Source organism: Oryzias latipes, chromosome 13 (assembly GCF_053564925.1).
Source record: "Oryzias latipes strain Hd-rR chromosome 13, Olatipes_Hd-rR_3.1".
Taxonomy (NCBI): Eukaryota; Metazoa; Chordata; class Actinopteri; order Beloniformes; family Adrianichthyidae; genus Oryzias; species Oryzias latipes.
This window is the reverse complement of record NC_136249.1, coordinates 15066413-15078895: the sequence shown is the minus strand read 5'-3', so window position 1 is coordinate 15078895 and position 12483 is coordinate 15066413. Positions and strand designations below refer to the sequence as shown.

The window sequence follows — 12483 nt, the reverse complement described above, 5'->3', positions numbered from 1 at the left end:
GCGTAACAAGGGATTCGTGCGTGTTTTTTAAAGATGTGTGTGTGTAAGTAGTTTCAAGCTGTTGTAATCTTGATTTGTGAATACGTAAATTGCATTTTGTATTTTTTTAATTTGAAATTTTTTTAAGTTATACACAAAACGTATTATGTGAGTAACAAATCACGCACAAATCCAAATTTATGTACGGGGCGGCTGTGGTGCAGCGGTAGGGCAGTCGACCCATGATCATAAGATTGTAGGTTCGATTCCCGCCTTGCACACCCATGAGTCGAAGTGTCCTTGGGCAAGACACTGAACCCCACCTTGCCTCTGGTGGTAGGCAGGCGCCTGTGTTTGGCAGCGGAGCCGCTATCAGTGTGTGAATGTGTGAGTGAATGTGTGTGTGACTGGGTGAATGGGTCTGTGACTGTAAAGCGCTTTGTCCTTGTAGGAAGAAAGGCGCTATACAAGTATACGCCATTTACAAATCCTAATTTACACACGCACAAAGCAAGAATATGCATACACAAATCTTAATTTACGCTCAAATCAAGAATTACGCACGCACAAATCCGACTGAGTATGATTTCTCTCCATAAACAACCATTCAATTTGAAACGGCTCATTCAGCTGAAGCATGAAGACAGGAAGGAAAAAAATCTGATAATCAAAAGAAACCATCAGACAAGAAAAACTTGAACCAACTGCTGCAAAACCTCCCTAAGACGAGCTACATCATACAGTACAGACCAAAAGTTTGGACATACCTTCCCATTCATTTGAATAAGAAGGATTTTACGGATTATAAGCCGCTACTTTTGTCACACGCTTTCAACCCTGCAGCTTATTCAATGATGCGGCTAATATATGCATTTTTTCTAACGGCCGCTAGGGGGGCTCGAGCAGAAAAGGTAAGCATGAGACAGAGGGAATACGGTTTATGTGTTGAGGAAGACACAAGTTTAATGTAAATTTCCGCTTTGTAATGGGGGGGGGGGGGACCAAACCGTCTCAGAGAGGAAGAGGCAATGAGAGGAATTGAATGTAGAATTTCATTTCTGGCATCAAGCCAATTTGTTTTGACTCACAAGCAGCCAAACAGCATGCAGGTGGCTTTTGCTCTAAGGCCCCTCACTCATGGTGCAACAAAAAGAAACACCCATGCTCAGCCCTATTTTGGCCACATCCCACAATCCCTTGCTGCCATGAGACCAAATGTGCACACGTGACACCACTACAATATGACGCAGCATTCAAGTTAAAAGCAATCGTTAAAAGCAGTGTGAAAATATCCACCATCACCAACGGGTTTGGAAAAGCCGGTCTGCTGACGGAGAGGACAGCGTGAGCTTAGGAGTGAATTTGCCTCAGAGTGACACTGACAACGACAACGAAGGAGAGACTGAGAGAGTGTGCGGCCAAGAATGTCTGACGTTATTCCAATCCCACACTGAGGAAGAAGACTTGCATGGTTTCAGTGAACAGGAGGAAGATGAAGAAAGCTCTCAGTGACTTTTATGTTCATGTTTTTTAAACCAGCCCTGTTAGCGCTGTGTTACGGTGTGTCACTGTTATGGAAGAAAACTTCCGGTGCACGCTCTGTGCAGAGGCACATGTGCGCACCTATAAGTTACTGCTGGACACCACTGTGAGCTCTGATCTAGGCACTGTTTGGAAAGAAAAGCTTAGGTATAGCATTAATACTTTGAAAACTCTTTCTGTGTACCGTCTTTCTTTGTAAATATCATGTGTTGAACCTTTCCTGAATTTATTTTTCTTTCTTTCCTCTCCGCCGAAGGATCTTCCTTCGGTTGTTCACTTCCATGTTCGGTCCCTCAGAGCCTCCAGAGTGGGTTTATAAAGAATCATTCATCGTTTTATTACAGTTCTCTTTCACTCTGTACAACAAACATAAACACACACCCCCCACACACTTTCGCTGCTCTTGCTCTCACTCCCTCTCACTCCCTCTTGCGCTCTCCCCTCCTTCCGCTCCCTCCTCTTTCCTACAAACGCCCGCGGTTTCAGCACACACACATCCTCAATCTACAACACGTTTCATTGTGGGCACATGCGGCTTATAGACAGGTGCGGCTTATGTATGTACTAAATGGTTTATCCTTTAAAAATGTAATGGGTGCGGCTTATAATCAAGTGTGCTCTATAGCCCGGAAATTACGGGTAATTATAATTAAAAGACCACTGGGAACACTTTAACAATAGATATAAAGATTAACAAAGTGGGTCTTTGATAAGTTTTTTGCAGATGTTTTGGTAATCTTTGCAGGCTCTAATCAAAGCACAGTCAGATGTGGAGTGTTAGCATGGCATGTTGGCCCAACACCACAGTAAAAATCCAGCAGTCATGAAGGTCATGGGAAGTAAAAGAGCTGCTGCCCTGCAGCAGCTGTGAGCGCAGACAGGCATTAGCTGATGAGGCTCACTGTCTGCACCTCTGCACTCCAGTAAATATAACATTTTAACATTAATTAATTCCTTTAGCTGATAGTGTAATTTAAAATGGGGGGGTCATTCAGCTCTTGCACTCATTGGCTGTCAGTTTTAGTTGTGACTCTGCCACATTTTCGTCGCTTTCTGCTTGTTCTGTTTAATTTAATTCATTGTTAAATAAAGTGTTACGCCCTTTCTTCACGATGTCTCGTGTTGTCGTTTGTTTGGGAAACAGTGATGTGCAGCAGATGTGTTCAAAATTAATTGCCTTTGAGGGACAGCAATGTCTATTCAACACGATATTGATTAGAGATACTTGAAAAGTTCTCATTGCATATTCATAATTGCACGCATGCATCCTAATGTGGAGTTCATTTACAGATCAGAGAACCGTAATGACGGCGTCGTCTGTCTGACACATCCGTGAGCCTCAAAGTCCAAACAACAGTAACAGGCGTTATCTCATGAGAGCTCACATTTCCAAACGGCAGCAGTGTTGCTACTCTTTCTTCCCCCTTCTCTTTTTCTGTATCTTTCCTGTTTCAGTTGTTGCTGTGGCAACATTCCTGTTCGGGCATCATTACAGGCCGGTCTCTACATGCACAAGAGCAGCCTTTGTCTCACCAGCATCAATCAGAGACTTTTTAAAGAAGTCTAAAAAAATTCAACGACCAAAAAAAACTGCGTGGCTGAGATGGAATATGACGCAGACAAAAATGGCTGACCAGAATTAAAAGTAAGGTTAAATGAAGTAAACAGAGGAGACTGAAGGCAAAGGCAGATCAATCAGAAAAAAGGTCAGAGACAGACGGGCACGTTGTTTGCTTGAACCCATTATTTAGACGCGCTTGTTTTTGCGTCTGTCAGCAGCTTCTTATCTCTTCTTTGTGGACAGAAACACACCAAATGTCAGCGTGCTTTGTCTTACAGATGAGGCCGCCCTCAGGCCAAGTTTACATCTGTTCCTAAACGTACACACTTTTTGATGACCGTGCTCCAGTGCCATCAGGGAGGTTATCCCCATCTTGACCCGGTTCTGTGCTTCTTGGTTTGTAGCCTCACCACCCACGCAGGCTCTCATGCATTTTCCTCCTGCTCTAATCGCACATCATCTTCATCCAGCCATGCTTTACATGTATTTCCCTTCTCTATTATTTCCCTCCCTCGTACTCTTCCCTTTTTCTCTTATCAGGACACAGACTTTTTTTATTCCTCTGGCAAAGCAGGAAATAAAGGCATAAAAGATGCAGAGAAATGTCCCTTTGCTACGCTCAGCCCAAAGAAGTATTCTCCTTTCGTTGATTCCCACAATTCCCTCTGTCAGATGGTTTGTGTTGTCACATTCCAGTCTTAATGTCATTAGAAGGAGAAGCCTTTGTTCATATAATCCAGTTTTGTTAGTGTGAGGGAGCTGTTGTGGCAGCTGTGGCCTTAACCTTTGTATGACAAACACGGAGCGCTCGGCGTTAACCAGCATACGCACCCAAAATCTTGGGCCTTTCATTAGACTGATTTTATTGCTGAAATAAAATCAAACGACTTTTCATTCAACGGTTATGTAAAGTGCTTAACGGACAATTAAGAATAACAATATTCAACACATAGAATGCCCTCCCAACCCTTCCACCCAATATCATGAAACATAACACGACATATCATTAAAATAAGAGACATATTATTTACAATAACATTTAAAAAGAGTAAGATACATAAAAATAAAATCAGAAATTAATAATAAAATAAATGTATAAATTAAACTTTAATGAACAGGTTGAACAGACTGAATGATGTAGTCACAAAAAACAATTTACCTTGAATTACATTTTTAAAAATGATAAATAGATAGCAACATTTTAAATATAGAAAATATTTCTAAACTTATATAGATAAAATCCAGATTAACGGACGTGGGGCAGCGGTAGGGCGGTCGACCCATGATTGTAATATTTCAGGTTCGATTCCCGCCTTGCACGCCCATGAGTCGAAGTGTCCTTGGGCATTACACTGAACCCCACCTTGAACCTGGTGGTAGGCGGGCGCCTGTGTTTGGCAGCGGAGCGGCCACCAGTGTGTGAATGTGTGAGTGAATGTGTGTGTGACTGGGTGAATGGGTCTGTGACTGTAAAGCGCTTTGTCCTTGTAGGCAGAAAGGCGCTATATAAGTATACGCCATTTCAACATTGGAGCTTTAGCTCCAGTGTTTACATAATTTTCACTACTAACTCTTCAACTGTTGATGCAGTCAACATAATTCCAGTGGATTCTGAATCGGAGGAAAGCAGCCTAGCACCATTAATAATAAAAATATCAATAATAATAATTAATTGATACTTTATTCATCCCACAATGGGGAACTTTTCCTCCGCATTTTGGCCCATCCCCTGGGGGGAGCGGTGAGCTGCAGACTAGCCGTGCTCGGGGGGGCGACAGCTGGCTGGGGAGAGCAGGGATCCATCCGCCAACCCTTTGGTTGTTGGACGACCTGCTCTACCGCCTGAGCTAAAATGCCATCCTATTTTTATTTATTTATTTTATTTTATAATAAATATTATGCATTATGCAATACTTTACACTAGTCAGGGAAAAAAAATTGTGCAAAGGCACTTTTTCTTCACGTTAGAATCACCCGAATAACGTTGATCGCATACATGGTCGAAGAGTTATAATGGGTCAAAGAGGGTATGTGGTTTAGATGTCACAGCAGGTGAAGTCACTGTTGAGGGTTAAAACATAAAGCTGTACAGCAGAGGTTGCCGCCACAGACCTGGGCTGTTTTTCTACGACCATCATTCAACTATAATCCAGAAAATGCTTTCAAAAAAGATCATTTGACAGATCTTCTTGTTCATTTGAAAACAATATCACAATAATAATGTTTTATGTCAATGACATTACGGGGAAGCTTCAGAGCACCTGATGCAGGTGATATAAGATCCCTCAATGTTTGTATTTTATTACCGTGGTTCATTTATATTTGATTAATGCATACAGATAACTATGGCTTATAGAGCAAAATTCCCTCTGATTTCTTCCTTTTGAATTTGAAGCAATCAAACTTGGCCAGCATGGGCAATGAAACTCAAAGGTATTAGACTGGATGTGGGAGGCTTGGCATGATTGGCAGGTGTCCTGTCCAGCACGCCACATCTTTTTCACACTGTCTAAAGGCTAATCAGTCCATCTGACAGTCACACATGACTAAAATTAACTCATCCCACATATAAAGTGTGGTGGCAGACACATTAAGGGCTGGTAGAGTACATCATTTGTTGCTGATCAAAAAGTATTTAAAACCAATATAATATCCTACTAAACATTGCATATACATAGGTGTTGTGTAGGAAAACAACAATCGGGTCAAAGCATGATCTAATCCAGGGCGGAGGCTCTTCACAGATAATTAGCGCAGACAGTATATGGGATGGTAAGCTACGAAAACTGACAAAACAACAGATGGATTCAATTAGAGGGAAGTTATCTCTGACATAAAAAGTCAAGGCTTGACAGGAAGTAATTAAAGGAAAAAGACTGAAAGAATCTGACAAAGTGAAGCCGATACAAACAGGCTGAGAGGAAAGTCCTTGAGATGAAAAGGCGGGTTTCAGCAAGACAGACACAGAGAAAAAAGTGACACATGGGCAGATGATGAGGAGGTGGAAGAGAGCTGATGAAGTCACCGAGGCGTGTAGGAAAGAGGGGTGAGAATATGACCCTTAACTGAAACACGATGTAGTGAGACAGCACTGCCCTACATCACAAACACTGAGCTGGAATGCAGCAGAGCTGAATGGGAGTTGTGCTGTCAGTCTGTCATCTTTTTTTTTTTAAAGCGGTTTTCTAACACAAAACATCATGCTTCACCAGTTTATCACAACTTTTCACCATTGTAATGGTTTCATGATGACTCTTCCTCCAGAAAAACAAACAAGAATGCAGATTAGACCACTTTATTTTTGTTTTTTGTAAACTTCTCCACATATTTTACATATGCATTTCTAAACACGTTTTTTGTCGTCACTGTGAAAAGTCAGTAAAACTAAGACCATCCTGCTGCACCCACAGACACTGCCGTTTCTGTGTGAGCTTCAACCTCTGGTTGTTCGTCCTTGTCCCATGCTCCTCTCCCCACCCCTCCTTCACACTACATTATAGAACAGCTTTCATTTAGGTATGAATATTAGATACTTCCTTTAAATTATGAACAGAGGCTGTATGTGACGAATCTGCAGAGGTAGCGAGAAAACGGACAGTTGTACTTGTCGGTCTTCTCCAGCACATTAAGAGTATTTCCATAAAAATGACACTCTCAGACCCAAACTGTTCCACTGAATGAAACATTTATGTAAAGTGCAAAAGAAGGGCAGAGGTCCATGTTTTTCTGTTCTGTCTCAGAGACAGTGAAATCTGAAAGTTTTTAGCCAAAACCGATGCAGAGGAGAGCACTTTGTCTAAAAATATTTGGTTTTCTTGTTTGTATGTAAAGTTCTTACTAATAATATGTAGAAACCGACCATCTGTAAGTTGATGCACCTCTATGAAAGCAGAGCTCTTGTGTTTCTTTACGAAAACATGTGTTGATATAATGCTGGAAAGATCTCTGCAGTTGTCTTAGAAAAGCAGCTGTTACTGTACATTGATCTGAGATTAGGCAGAAATCCATTTACAAATAATTGGACTTTCAGCATTTCATAATAAAGCAGATTATTCATGAATGGAAAGAATTCATTTGTCGCATAATCTTCCCAGATGGTACATCCCAGCAAAATCACATCAAGGTTTTTATCAAAAAGTCTCCTTGTAGAATAATAAATCAGATTCATTTTGATTTTGAATCAACCCTATAAAACAACTGAGAGATGAATTTAGGAAGCAATAGAAAAATAAAGTAAGTTGGCACAAAAAACAAAAAGCCTTATCCACATGCAGGTTTTTGGGTGGTCCGGCCCGTGGAGGGTTATAGAGAGATGTTTAGGGGAAAGCGGAGTGTCTTGTAGTTCCCTTTAGGCTCATGCGGCAAACATCAAGGCACGTCATGAAAACAAAATGTACCATTGTCGTGCGTGTGGTAAATGTATCAGGAAGTATTCTTAAAGCTAATGGAAGTTACGCACCCTTAATATATATGGGTGATGCTGTCATACGGTGCCCTTACTGAACTCTCTAGTCTGTGCAGAATTGCTGCATGCATGGAGTGTGGACACGATAAGCAAGTCCGAGTAGGATGTCCACACAAACTATATTCAGATTGTCTAATTTCCTCATTTCTAACAGACCGTATTCATGGAGCGCACACTTATTACATGAGCAGGACTGACGAGCTCTTTGCACAGTCCATATGATTTAGGGGGTTAAAAAAAATGAAAAAGCCTACATTACAACTACTGCACATACAGATAGAGATTTGGGCTCGGACTACTTTCACAGTCAACAATGAAAACCACTGTGTACTGAAATGACTGCAGGCTACATGGAATAAAGGATCATTCTGTCCGGCAGCTAAAGCTGTGCTAAAATTAGACCTTGCAAAGTGACAAACATCTCAAGCACATAGAATAGAATTACAACAGAAAAGGTGACATAGAAAGCAATTAGGATCTGACAATAACCCAGTCAACAGCCAGACTGTAACTTATTTGAAAAGCTGAGCAGAACTGTGACAAAAAAAAATGCAAAATTCTTTAGTGTAGCCTCAGTGTACAGAAACTGACAGTCACACCAAACATCATACACAAGCATGATCGGGTTCAAGGGAACATCATTTTTTCATTTTATTTGTCCTTCATATGTTTAAGCATTTCGGTGTTCTATTAATTTGTTGTGACTTTATGTTTGTCTGCAAAAATTACTCAGGATTTCTTAGTCAGATTTCTGTGCAGAAAAACAGGTTCATTGACCAAACTGGATGGTTGACTATAGCCTTTGTCACCGCTGCCCTGATGGGTGGATACAATCCGTCTGTAGACAAAAAATGGTCAAACCTGTACGGCCACACAAAATATCAAGGTTGTAGATCATCCAATTAATCCGTAGAGAGATAATGTACATTTTTTCTACAGCCATGCTGCAGGTACAGGTCGTGTCATACAGATGTTTAACCCTTGTGCTATCCTATGACCCCACCCTTACACTGACGTGTTATTCCTACCATGACAAAGGTGGATAAAGGTGGAGAGGATTGGGAAGTGAATATTGTGATTAGTGAAGATCACAAATCATTGAAGAAAAAAGTTCAGCGCACTGTCTAGTGGGTCTAGATGACCCAACTTCCAATGTTAAAGTGCCTAGGATAGCACAAGGGTTAAAAACATTTTCACCAACAGCCCGTTATTGCTGTTTACATAAGTGCATGCTCCTTATGTTCAAGCTGAAGACATTACAATGAAGACATTATAAAGAGCGTAGTTTGTGTGGACATCCATCAGGCTCTTCCATATCATGTGCACTGCCCATGTGTGCGACATTCATGGGCAGTTAGTAAGGAGCCAGGTCTCGCACTGTACTAACAGCTATAGTTTGGCATAAGGACACTGTAGCCACAAGGTTTTTCCTCCTTTCTTTGCTTATCTAAAACCAAACCAATCAGTCCTCAAGCCCTCTTCTTGTAAAATGCATGTTTTGGGTCATAAATGATGTGATGTTTTTGTACTTCCAAAAGTAAACTGTCACCGTCCATGGGGGAAATGGACGCTGGTTATCTGTGGTGTTAACAGGCGTTATTGCATGTCACCTTAAATATGAAATAAAGTTTTATTTTGACCTATTTTGGTTCTGTCCACGCTTCTCCTGCTTTTTGCCAAGAAATTAAAGTGTCTGAAAACTGAAAATAGAACCCCTGCGTAAAGCTTGCGTTACGGTGCAGAGGGACACCGTGGAACGCAAACATGACAGAGGCAATATTTGATTACTGATTAATTGATTGATTAATGAGCGATCTATTTTTTTGTGTCAATGCAACAAAGATGCACCACAGACGGACCAGTGTAAAGCTTCAGACTGACAGGTTTTCCAAATGGTCAGTATATTTCTAGGTTTTGCATAAACACATGGAAAAAGTGCAGAACGCTTCTGCCAGTGGAGGAAATAATTATGTGGATCACTGGAGATTTAATAAATCTTTAGGTCTCGTGGATTTGAAATTCAACAAAATGAACAGGAAAGAGAACAACTCTCAATTAATGCTTTTTTTCCTCTCTAATCAAACAGCGGCTTAACTTCAAACCACAAAGCGTTTTAGGTCTTCCTGTTTACAGCTCTTGGTTTTAGTAATATTGATCCACTTTGGTTTATAAAATGTTTTTAGCGCTGGTTGGTTGCATTTACAAAATTTGAATTCCTGGTGTGGACTATGACATTTGTTTAATCTTTTTCATCTCTCCCTCTTCTGCTTGTTTACAACAAACAAAGTAGAATCACTTTTTTTTTTTTTTGCAATATTTGGGTGTCCAAATACACAAGACCCCCCTCTTCTTTCCCAGGTATTCGTGTCTTTTACCCCCCGATCATCTGCATTTGGTCAATTCCATCAATACTGAGCTGCAAGTGCAGGCTGGAAAAAAGCCAGAGAAGAGCCCCCGAGGCCCGGAGTCAGACATCCCTGCAAGTCTGTATTGGAAAAGAAGAGGGCAAAGAGATCAGCCAGGTAAGCGGAGGAAATAAAATAGGAAATAAACAACAAATGTCCTGAGGCACTGAAATCACTTTAATATGACGGGAGTCTTTCACCATACTGTGTGTGTTGCTGAAGAAGAGTTCATTTTAGCAGCATTCAGTATTTTTTAAAGAGGAATGAAGTTGTCATTTTTATTCTTGGTTACTCACTTTTACCTTAGCTCTCATGTTTACCTTTCAGTTCATAAATTCTCACCCCTGGTTTCTTTTCTTTTCAGTACCAGCAGCCTCAACCTCACTAATGGCAGATTTGTGTTGGTTTGGCAACTGGGCTAATTAATCCACAACAGACCTTCACGTGTGCGGGTTGTCCTGTAATTGGCCCACAGAGTCGGAGTTCTTACTTTCCATTCTGACAAAGTTTTGTTATACTGTTTGTTTAAAAATGAAACTAAATAAGAAACTGAAAAAATATCAATTATGAGATACTGATTGGACAATGATGTTCGTTCACTTTTTCAACAGGAATGTATTTGTCAATGTCTTCTTTAAACTTCTGGCCGCAGCCACTGCAAAAGTTTGGTTAGATCTTTACCACACTTGAGACAAAACATCCTTCTGCTTTCCATCGTCTTCAAAACTGGTACATCTTCATCCAATCAGTGATGTCCAACTATAGCTACCTTTTCCGCTTTCTTATTTTGTTTCACTTTTAATATTTCATTTAGTTTTTTGGGAATTAGTTTTTATTTCTGAAAAGTTTTTTTATTCTTTTTTAATTTTTTAATTTTAGTTTTTGAATTTTTTTTTTTTTCTGAAAATGTTGTTATGCTTGTTTAATTGTCGTTGTGATCCTTAATATGTTATCCATTGAGGGATTAGTTGGTCTGATTTGGACTTCAGGGCCACCATACAAGTCAAGATAAATTAAACCTGCAGTTTTGTCTGTGCAGAAAATTTAAAGTGTGACATTTTAAAACATGTTTGTGGCCTTTTAACTCTTCCATTTTAAGCTTTTTTCTTTAAGTTTTCTTTTTTTGAAAACGAAAAAGTTTCTCTAATGTAAAATATGCAGAAATTACCCAAAACAATAAGCTAATGGCTTTAAACCTAACGCAGATGTACTACATTCAAACTTGTCTCATTAAACAGACTGCATCCAGGGGCAAATCAAAGAAATGCCACTTCTTACTTTTCTTTTTATCAAGATCAAGCAGATCTTAGTCAGGAAATCTTAAAGTCTCCCATCCAGTGAGAGAAAACTGAGCCAAAGTTGCAGTCACCAGTGTGTTTGGCTCAGCTTGTACAACAAACTGAGCTGGCACTACAAGCAGATAGAAACACTGCCAGTCATGCCATGTTCACTGCATGACAGCTACAGGTTAGTGAGGACGCCTACACAGCAGCGATGGGGCAGTCTGCGGGAAGCAACATGACTGTGACACTCATCACTGTAGATTTGAGCAGGCAACTGCTGCTGGACTCTCTCTGCAGGATGACGAGGCTTGGCAGGGCCTCAGTCTGCACACGCAACTCCGAGCTGGCAGTGACTGTGCTCCTGTCTGCTTCTCCGCATTTCAGTCGCTGGTAAACTTGTGTTGTATGTGCATTTGTAAATAATTTTGAATATTTGAATTCAACTATTTTTTGCATTATTTTTGTGACATTCATTAACATGAATTGATAACATTAAAATGAGGATTTTATGTTCTAAAATGAGAAAAATGTGGGTGGATACGGACTGTGTCTGTGTTGAAAAATGATCAAACCTGCACGGGGCATGCAGGTGGCCCCCAATGTAATATCAAGGTCGAAGACTGTTGTGCATGCTCAGCTGACGCTGAACAACAGAAACCAAAGAAAGCAGAGTGCTGAGAAAAGAAGATCCTGATTTTCCCCCAAAAAAATCTAAAACAACAGATTTTAATTTCTTGATAAAATTGATTTATCTCCCAGTCCTAACTTCCACTTTTCTAATGACCACAGTGCGTCATAAGCTGACTGTAAGACAGCATCACCCAAATGCAACTTTCTTTAGCCTTAAGAAAACTTCTTCATGATTCCCACATGCACATCAATGGTGCGTTTCATTGTCATGACATCCCTTGAGGTGGCCATATGAGCCTTGGCAGGCGTTGGTCCTCCATGACTTGAGCAGATCTTTTCCTATTGCTTTGCCGCCCATGTACACAGCAGATTTGAGATGATCTGCAAGTTTTTTGAACATTAATTAAGTCACTTGCTGCTTATTTAGCAAAAACAATCATCCGAAGGAACTAGAGGTTTTATTTTAGTGAGCCAATATTTATTATATTTTTCCCACCCTTGCATTTAAATGCAAAAAAAAAAGGTATCAAAACTGTTAAGATATGTGGGTCCTGACATTGTGATGCTGCCATAACCCATCATTTCTGTCAAATTTACCTGCATGTTTATAACAAAAAT

General features: G+C 40.3%; 1 long non-coding RNA gene across 1 annotated transcript; it reads left to right on the top strand.

Annotated features, from left to right (window-relative positions):
• Positions 1–9333: 9333 nt before the first annotated feature.
• Positions 9334–11763, top strand: LOC144981659 (uncharacterized). The gene is made up of 2 exons (XR_013647231.1): positions 9334–10069; positions 10317–11763. It is a non-coding gene; the product is annotated as an uncharacterized LOC144981659 (long non-coding RNA).
• Positions 11764–12483: the final 720 nt, after the last annotated feature.